The sequence below is a fragment of the Rhinopithecus bieti genome, unplaced genomic scaffold (assembly GCF_001698545.2).
Source record: "Rhinopithecus bieti isolate Rb0 unplaced genomic scaffold, ASM169854v2 scaffold_65, whole genome shotgun sequence".
NCBI classification, from domain to species: Eukaryota; Metazoa; Chordata; class Mammalia; order Primates; family Cercopithecidae; genus Rhinopithecus; species Rhinopithecus bieti.
In genome coordinates, this window is record NW_016803344.1 from 3281923 (window position 1) to 3292609 (window position 10687).

Below are 10687 nucleotides of genomic sequence, written 5' to 3' on the forward strand. Positions count from 1 at the left end.
AATCTTAGCAGAGCTGAGGGGACAGTTATTGAGAGATAGTGCTACTTCCTACTTCCAGTGGACCCAGGTATACAAGGGGAAGGGGAAGGTTGAGAGGAAAGGAAGGAGCCAATGATCTTCCACATAAAAATGTGAAGTTTAACTTCATTGAGGAGCTGTTGTCTTAAAAAATATGGGACATGAAGAAAAATGTGATTCTTCCTCCTTGTGGGTTTCTACTGTCTGACAATTACCATTTGTCCTTGGAATGAGAAGGAAAGAGGAGAGAGGGAGATAGAGAGGGAAAGAGGGTGCAGCAGAGAGAGAGAGCAACTGTCGCATGCCTTTCCAGTTAAATCAACAGCCACTTACTGGAAAATATGAAGGATGAAGAAGCTTGCCTGCAAAATATGCAAATGGGGAGAAGATCTGGAAGGGAAGAGCTCATCCTGGGCTACCCTCTGGGTCCTAGAATGTCAAAAGCCACCTCCCATTCCCCTCTGGAGCCCCAGGACATTCTCATAGACAGAGCTCAGCAGCAGGGAAAGTACGGCTAGTGGGGAAGAATGAATCCTGGGGAGGCAAATTGCTGGGATAAGCAGTGGAGTTTCTAAAAAAGTGAGTTGAGAGTCCTATAATGAGAATTACAAAGAAGTTGGTGCTCCCTTAAAGACAAGAACCAAATACAAACATCTGCTCCCATCCCTTCCATTCATCCTGTACTAGAAGTTGGCATAATAAGAAAAAGAATAAAATGTTATGAAAGATTAGGAAAGAAAAATCCATTGTTATTATTTGCAGAAAATATGACTGTCTACACAGAAAATCCAAAATAATCTAGTAAAAAGAAATAGAGCTAATAAGAGAGTACAGCAAGATAGTTGGCAACAAGATTGAGAAACAAAATTTAATAGCGAACTTGACAATTCTACCCCAAAATTCAAGCCAAGGCAAATTTCTGGCAAGACTTATTCTACCAGAGAACAATACTTATTACAAAGCTGTGGCAATTAAAAGGGTGAGGCATTCGGGGAAGGACAGACAGGCCAATGAAATAGAATATAAAGTCCAGAGGCAGATGCACATTTATATGAGAACTGGCAAAATCAAGTTTTCTCCAAAATGTGGAAATCAAGGCTTAAGAGCTAATTTAATCTCAGCTGTAGAAAAATAAAGTGAGATATTACACACTTGGCTTTTTTTTTTTTTCACCCAAAACATTTGCATCTTCCTACCTACCCAGTACATTCTATGGTGGAGATGCTGAAAGGGACATGAGACAGGATAGAAAAGGAACTGTGGCCTGACCCCTTTGAGCCCCATGCTGAAGCCTGGAGAGAAACAGCAATGTCCAGGGGTCAGGGGTAGAACTGTGTCCAGGCATGCCTGGGTCACCAGCAGCGAAGGGGACAGAAGAGGAGCTGGGCACCATGATGGCCTGGCTACTGCCAGGTGGACATCTCATGAAGGACTTAAGAGAAACTCCTCCGTCAGGAGGCCAGGAAGCTGGGAGGCTGGCCTATGAAGAACTCTTCCTACCCCCAGTCAAATACTGAGTATTACCAACAGAATCCCTCCACTGTGCATAACATACCAGCACCTCACTTCCTAAACGTATTCTGCAGTTGCCCTTCCTGTGCCAAAAACACTGCTTTCATGAAGACTTCCTCATCCATCTTTATCACAGTAATAATCCCTTCCTTCTCCTACCAACACCAAAGAGTGACCCAAAGCTGCATCATTCATGGGCTCAGATTCTGTCCCCACACAGCTGTCACCAGCTAATTTGTGTCCATTTCTGCCTGGTCCTGGTCTCTTTCCTACTCAGTCCCCAAGACCATGAGAGTAACCCTGAACCTCATGCCTTGATGTTACCTACTCCAGTTTCTCTCATGACTCAGAGCCCATTGGCTGGTTATAGCCCCATGCTTAGCCCTGGGCCCCCCATCCCATTGGGACTGAGCCCTGATGGATGCAGAAGAATTCCCCAGAATGAAGATCCAACTGTGCTCGCAATGTGAGCCTCTCCATTGCTTAGAGATTCCTGCCTCCTGGCTCACCAGAGGGCAGTCTCTAGGTTTCAACACCAGCATAGACCAGCAATGATGACCTGTGGGTTAGACTCACATGACCCCACTCTACTTTTGAGCTTGATCCCTGGGCCTTGCCCCTGTTGCTCTCCAGTTCACTGCAGTCTTCTTCCGCCATCCAACCTGCATCCCCACTATCTCAGAAAGCCAGTCCCACCCAAATTGAGATGCTTGGCACCTTTACTCTTTCTCCATGTGCCCATCAGGATCTTAGAAAGTAACACATTCAACTCAGCTGGTTCAAATGAGAAGCCTTTATTTAATAAAGGTGCTGTTTTCAGCAGTACAGGTGGGGCTAACGGGACCAACAAGGGTAACTGGGTCCCAGAGACAACAGACTACAGCATTACTGCCCTTAGGACTGGGGGGCAAGGGAAAGAAATGGTGGCACAGGAGCCCAACGAGAGCTGGAGCCAGGTTAAGGGACTGCTCCTGGGGGTATGGCACCACTGTCAAAGCAGGGGTGGAGGGTGAACCTCCCCTTCCATCTGCCCTTCAGTCTCAGGTACCTCCCGTTGTTCAAACCCAGGCAGAATCTAGCTGGCAAGGGAGCCTCAAAAGTGCCATTCACAGGGTCAACCTCTAGGGTGCAGAGAAGGGCTGGGGATGCATCCGTGGGGGTGGGTGGAAACAGAACAAGCAGCCAACCCCTCTCATGGCAGGCCCTTCATTTCTCCTACACTCATAATAGCTTTTGCCCTATCGAGCCCAGACTCCAGCTCTCCTGGCCTCCTGACAGGGGAGCTTCTCTTAAGCACTTCACAAGGTGTCCACCTGGCACTATGACTCTGATGATGCAAATTGCTAAATTTCTATTCCAACCACTCAGCTGCAAGTGAGACCATGACTCTGATATCCTCCCATTCCTTGGAGGGGAAAGTGGAGAGGGGGGATTCCTGGCACTTCTCTGATAGCGGGAGTTACTGGGAACTTATGGAAAGAGAACAGAGAAGGCATGTCTCCCCCAAGAAGCTGCTAGTGGAGACACAGGCAGGTGGGACACAGCAAAAGGGAGGAGGACCACAGGAATAAGAAGCCCAAGACAAGACCCCTGTCCAATCGCTTAGGACAGTGAAATGAATCGCTTGGGAGACAGTCTGTTCTCTCGTTCCAGGGGGTGCCCAACAAGAAGAAGAATGGCTCAGGCAACCCTGAGAGACTGTGTAACAATGCTTATTCCAAACTCGCACCTCTCCTTCTGTCCAGACGTGGGACAGGTTTCCGACCCCCACTTGGTCACATACAACTATCCCACCCTTAATATGTGTTTCTGTACCTGCTTCTCATATTCTTAATTGCTGCTACTACTTCTCTTTTGTAGGTCTATTTATGTCAACCCATCACTTCTTGTTGTCACATAGTCCCAATTTCACGTTCTTTGCCAATTTTGTGACTTAAAAATATGGTTGCCATAACAACTCTTGCAAAAATCATGGACCAGCTGCATCATTTATCAGTTGGCATGTCCCACTTTGGAAAGACTTCCTGATAAAAGACATCCTGGGCTTCTATTTTATGTTAACACTGAGACTCAGGGACCATTACCAACATGTTTACCATAGCGGGCACATGTAACCCTCTCAACTGCCCTCTGAGCTGTGAACCACTATTAGTCCCATTTTACATATGCGGAAACTAAGGCTCAGAGAGGTTGAGTAACTTGCCCCAGGTCATACCGTCAGTAAGGGTCAGAAGTGGGACATGTGAATACATAGAAGTGGAGCGTGGAGTAGAGACCACCTGGGGTGGGGAGAGGGAAGAAATGAGTGATGCAGGTCAAAGGGCAAGTTGCCATTTTATAGGATGAAAAAGCCTGGAGAGCTAACTATAGCAAGGTGACTGCTGTTAATAATGTTGTGTTGTATACTGGAAATTTGCTGAGAGTAGATTTCAGATGCTCTTACTACACAAAAAGAAAAGGTAGCCGTGTGAAACGATGTATCTGTTAATTTGCTTAACTGTAGTCATCTTTTCACTATGTATATGTAAATCAAAACATCATGTTGTACACCTTAAATAAATATTATATTTTAAAAGTGGGACATTAACTCAGTTCTGCCTGAGTCTAAAACACATGCTCTGTGGAGTAAATCAAGTCTCCCATATAAATTTCTTCAAAGATCCCCAAGTGAAGACGCAAACACTGGAGATGATGATGCTGACCTCTAGGAGCCCCTACTCCTACCATCCACCCCTCCTCCTCCACCAGAGATCTGCAGACTTTTCTAAATGACAGTTCCGCTCTGGGGCATAGCCGGTTGAAGCTGTTCTCCTTCCTGAGAACCTGAGGTGTCAACTGAAATGCCTTCCTGGGGTTGCCCCACTATTGTAATCACATCAGAATCTAATCCTAAGACAGGGATTCAGGTGTAAGTGGTCAACTGAGAAATAATTTGATAACTAATTAATTAAGAAGAAATCAGTAAGAAAGTGGGGGAAAGCAGGATACAGAAGGGGAAGAAGCCAAGGATGGGGTGCATTTCGGGTGGAGCCCCAGCCTCAGCCTGACCCCATGGTGAGCTCTGGAACATATATAACGCCTCAGACTCTGTCTCGCTTTGGGTGCTGAGCTTCTGCACTCACACACCCGTCCTGGGCTAGGAAGGGAGAAGGCGGGGGGGAGGACATGAAACTCCAAGGCTCCTCTGGCTCACTGTTAGGCAAGGTGGCTCCACTGCCCAGGACAATCTTCCAAAAGGCACAGGTGCCAGTGTTAGCAACAAAGCACACAGAGCAGAGGATACCCCCAGGAGGATGGTAAAAGGAGTCTCAGGGGAGCTGAGTGGCACAACAGCATTGTCCACTACTGCTGTGGTCTGCACGTGATTCCCAAAGTTCACAGGTTGGAACTTAATTGCCAATAATAGTATTAAGAGTTGGGCCCTTTAGGAGGTGATTAAGCCAGGCGGGAAGATCCTTCATGGATGGGATTCAAACCCTTACAAAAGAGCTTGAAGGAATGGGTTTGTTTCTTCTGCTCTTCCACCATGTGGGGGGATGCAACGTTCAAGGCGTCATCTTAGAAGCAGAGACCAGCCCTTCACCAGACACTTGGACCCATTGTCACCTTAATCTTGGACTTCCCAGCCTACAGAGTTATGAGAAATATGTTTCTATTGTTTATAAATTACCCAGTCTGTGGTATTTTGTTATAGCAGTGCAAACAGACTGACACAGCAACACATACCAACTTCTCTCTTAAAACCAAGAGCCAACACTGTTCTGCGTCAGGGCAACAGATGCCTCAGCTCTCCTGGTGTTCTGTCTTTCTTTCTTTCTTTCTTTCTTTTTTTTTTGAGATGGAGTTATGCTCCTGTCATCCAGGCTGGAGTGCAATGGCACGATCTTGGCTCACCGCAACCTCTGCCTCCTGGGTTCAAGTGATTCTCCTGCCTCAACCTCCCGAGTAGCCAGGACTACAGGCGCGTGCCACCACACCCCGTATACACTAATTTTGTATTTTTAATAGAGACGGGGTTTCACCATGTTGGTCAAACTGGTCTTGAACTCCCGACTTTTGGCCTCCCAAAGTGGTATTCTGTCTTTCTAGGCAGTTCTGACAATGTGCTAGTTTCTTTGCCAGCCCTGGTGTGAGTTTTACCCAACCCTTTTCAGTTAGTGTCTTCCTCTCTGTCCTGCCAAATGTCTGTGATCCCAGAGTTAGGTGCCAAAGCAGCGTTTGACAGGATATACTTCTCTCTTCCCTTGTTGCAGTTATTTTTCGGGATTCTCCTCAGATTCTCTGTAGCTCTGCCTCTCCTCCTCGCCTTGTATTTCAGAATGATACTGAACAAAGAATAGCCAGGAGCAGCTTCCCAGATGGGATGACCTGGGCCCAGGCACCTGGAGCAGAAGCCAGGCCCCCTGCCGCTGAGCCCGTTCAAGCTCAGCTCAACAAACTGCCATTGTGTCTTTGTTCCTTTTTACCAGCCTGCTTTGTTCCAGGGACAGAAGAAAGAACCTGCGTTTTCTCCCGGGAGTGAGAAAGGTTGGGGGAGTCATTCTGGGGAAGTTGAACTGAGATAAAACTGGGGCAACTCCCAACTACTCTCCCCCACTGACTGCCACTGTCAATACAGGAGTTGTACACATCAAAAAAGCATGGCAGGTGGCTCTTAACAGGCCATTTCTTGCATCATCTCAGGCAGTTTGGCATCCCTCTTCCATCCCCTAGCACGCACAAGCACACATACACACACAGAGAGAGAAAGAGAGCACCCTGGGTGGGTACACAGAGGACACATGGACAAATGTTCCTGTCCCAGTTGTCCTCTAAAGCTAAATCCATGTATGATATTTGAACAGTCCATAGAATCCTCAACTGTCTCTAAATAGGAAAATCAGGCCCAGAGTCTGCCAGCAACAGGTTCTGTGACCTTGCTGGCAGACTATGATCTGGAATTCAGGTCTCCTGATCTTTAGTTCACATGGGGCCATCCACGTTCTCTGCTTCCTACAAGGCAAGGTGAGGAGAGTCAACAGCAGGTTCTAGCCAGGCCCTGACTGCCATGGTTGGAAGATTTGTAGGGGAAGAGCCCTCCTAAAAACCCAAGAGATGAAACTTGCAGCCTTTCTCAGGCCAGAGAGAGGCTTTCCCTGGCAGTAGGGCTGCCAGACTTACAAATTAAAATGGCTGGGCACGGTGGCTCACACCTGTAATCCCAGCACTTTGGGAGGCCGAGGCAGGTGGATCACGAGGTCAAGAAATGGAGACCATCCTGGCTAACACGGTGAAACCCCATCTCTACAAAAAATATAAAAAATTAGCCGGGCATGGTGACATGTGCCTGTAGTCCCAACTACTCGGGAGGCTGAGGGAGGAGAATCGTTTGAACCCTCTCCTAACTTCAAGTTCACAGGTTCAGTCTGAAGTCAACAGAGTACTGGGGAGCAACTGGGGAAGTCAGAGATGTAAATAGTTTGAAAATAGAAGTTCCAAAACTTCTAACCCTCACGACTTCTTTGCCATATGAATTTCTAAGAAAGTGAGAAATAGACTTGCCATGCTGGACAATCTGCCCATTGGGAATGCCACTCTAAGAAAGATGCCAAACAGATTACCCTGAAAGTAGGTAGGTGCTCAATACTTATTTCTTAGATGAATGAATGAATGAATGAATGAGCAAGCCAGGGTCAGAGCAGGATGTCAGGATGCCCAACCTCCAAGAGATAGCACTCCCATCCTGAATGGACATCTCCTCTTCTCTCTCAGCCCAGGCCTGAACCATCCCTCAGAGCTCAGTAGAATCCTCTTCTCCAAGAGCCAGACAAGCTCCTGGTTGTCAAGGGCCTGTTTCACTCATTTAGGACCTCAAGGGCCTAGCCCAATTTAAAATTGGATTAATAAATGAATGAATGAATGAATGAATGAATGAATGAATGAATGGCTGATTTGACCACCAGGACCTAGCAGCTCTCTGAGATTTGAAGTACACAATGACAAGAATCCATTATCACCAGTCATTCATTCATTCAATATTAAATTGCCCACAGGCTCAGCTGAGCTTGCTGAGGTCCAAAGGAAACAGCTGCATCTATTTATCCAAATAGCTGCATTTGTTCCTCCAACCCTTTCTTCAAAAATTTTTCTACCCTTAGAAAACATCTGAGACAGATCGATCACTTTCAATAAGAACAGTATCATTCTGGCTGGGTGTCAAGGCTCACACCTGTAATCTCAGCACTTTGAGAGGCCAAAGCAAGAGAATCACTTGAGGCCAGGAGTTCAAGGCCAGCCTGGGCAACACAGTGAGACCCTGTCTCTACTAAAAATTTAAAATTAGTCGGGCATAGTGATGCACACCTGTAGTCCTACCTACTCGGGAGGATGAGGTGGGAGGATCACTTGAGCCCAGGAATTCAAGGCTATAATCACCCCACTGCACTCCAGTCTGGGAAAAAGAGTGAGACCCTATCTAAAAAAAAAATAGAACAGTCTCATTCTGACATTGATTCATTCCTTAGCTACTGAAAGGCAGGTTCCATCAAGTTCAAATCGAAACTACCATCTCATATGCAATTTGAAACATAAATTCTCCTAGTTCATGCCTAATATATGGCTCATAGCTTTGCAAAGCAGGAGGACTGTGCGTTTTTCTTCTGCTCTTCCTTTACTTCTTCCCTACTCTGGGACAAAGCAGGAGAAAGAGGGATTAGAGAAAATAGTTATACTAAGTTAATACTATGGTTGTGGTTTGCACTTCGCTGGAGTGGCCTTCAGTGTATGGCAGGTTGTCAGCCTGTCTCCCGGTGGGGTGCATTGTTGGGGCCTTTGGAAGTGTCTCCACACAAGCCTCCATACTATGCAGTTCTCTGCTGTGGGCAATGTACCTCCTGCATAACCTCAGGTGCTTCCTTCTTTCCAATTCTTGGCAAAACAGTCCATCCCAAGCCTTCGTCCCACTGGAGTCGCCGCACCTCTTGGGCAAGCTCCCATCGAGACCACTTAAACCTGGTGATCACCTATGGTATCCACTCACCCATCCCAGCCACCCCAAATGCAGGAAGTCCTTACCTCCTTACCCTGCCATTCCAGGATGTGCCAACTAACATTCTTTCAGCACAGCTGGTAAAATGTGGGTTGCAGACCTTGTTTCACGTGAGTGCCCCAGGTCCAGCCTCTCCCAAGATCTCTCACCTTCATCTTCCCTGTGGCTACACCAAGATGGGACCACAGGATTCTGCATCTCAGCAGGCCACAAGCCAGGAAATAAGAAATATGCAGGGAGAGCATGGAAAGAAACTTGGAGAGAAGAAAGGAAACATCACAGCATCCCCCACTGGGCTGAGTTTTACTTTCCCCATGCCTCTCTCATAATTATTTCAAATATTTACAGTAGTCTTCTCATGAAGACTGGAGTTAGGAGAAGGGGTTGATGGCCATTGAAACTTTTCTAATATTTTCCATTAAGTCTGGCATAGAAGTGTCTGGCACCTCTCTTTGGAATGAGGTAACCACATCTTGCTTTGTCCATTCTAGTACCTCTCTTTGGAAAGTGAGGGTAACTTTCACCTACCATCCTCACCCTTAGGACTTCAGCAGAATCCTATGAGAGCAAGAAAAGCCACTTCAGCTTCCTGTTAAGGTTCATTCATTCATTCATTCATTCATCTAGTAATTCATTCGACACATTGTTAGAGAGTTCATTATTGAGTGCAGCAGTTGGAGACCTGATTTAAAGATCTGGATGGAAGATCTCACTGGGGGAAAGCATCTGGTTCCAACAATAAACTGAACCATCAGTAACAATGGGCTTTAAAAACAAACAAGCAAAACAGTATAATCAGTGACCATATTCATGTATGCAAAATCTGACTCTAGAGACATAACAACTACCCTGTACTCTGAAATCCAGACACTGAGAATACTTGGTTCCATTTGCAACACCACATTTTCACACAGGATGTTTACAAACCAAAGTTAATTGCCAGAAACAGCTACCCAGGATGGTGAAGGGTCTGAAAAACATGCTCCAGGAAGAAGCAGTAGAAGAGTCCACCAAAGAAAAGAAAAGCCCAAAGGGAGAAATGGAAATAGTAGCCGCCCTCAGTCATACAAATCGTAATCATGCATTGGGGCATAATCTCAAGGAGTAGAAGTAGGGACAAAGACAGAGGTTCCCTGAATACAGATTTGAGTTACATATATTGAATCACTTCCTAATGTTCAGAATCATCTAATTATTTGCACAGCCTGCCAATGAAGATCTAAGGTCTGGTTGATCATCTATCATGGAGTTCTACAGGGAGTTTCTCTACTACAATAATCTGCAAGCATCATTTGTAGAGCATCTTAAAATACAGATTCCCAGGTCCCACTCCAGGCTTGAAATCAGAACTTCTGGGAGTGGGGCCCAGCTGTCTTTGTGTTTCAATAAGTTCACAGGGGATTCTGAAGGCCTGACCAGGACTGACAATCAGCGCTCTGTGAGATGGGGACCCACTCTGTGACCATTGCCAACTTCCAGATTGGACAGTTTAAAAACTATTTGGTAAGAGGAAGTAAGTCAGTTCAACTTAAAATAATGGACTGAACAGCCCGGGCGCGGTGGCTCACACCGTAATCTCAGCACTTTGGGAGGCCAAGGTGGGTGGATCACGAGGTCAGGAGATTGAGACCATCCTGGCTAACACAGTGAAATCCTGTCTCTACTAAAAATACAAAAATTAGCCAGGCGTGGTGACAGGCATCTGTAGTCCCAGCTACTCAGGAGGCTGAGGCAGGAGAATGGCGTGAACCCAGGAGGCGGAGCTTGCAGTGAGCCGAGATCGCGCCACTGCACTCCAGCCTGGGTGACAGAGTGAGACTCTGTTTCAAATAATAATAATAATAATAATGGACTGAACACACAGATTATTACCTAACCCTTCCCAAACAACAACAACAAAAAAAAAAACTTTTTTTTTTTTTTTTTTGAGACAGAATCTTGCTTTGTCACCCAGGCTGGAGTGCAGTGGTGTGCTCTTGGCTCACTGCAACCTCCACCTCCCTGATTCAAGGGATTCTCATGCCTCAGTCTCCCGAATAGCTGGGACTATAGGCATGTGCCACTACACCTGGCTAATTTTTGTATTTTTTGGTAGAGACGGGGTTTCACCATGTTGGCCAGGCTGGTCTT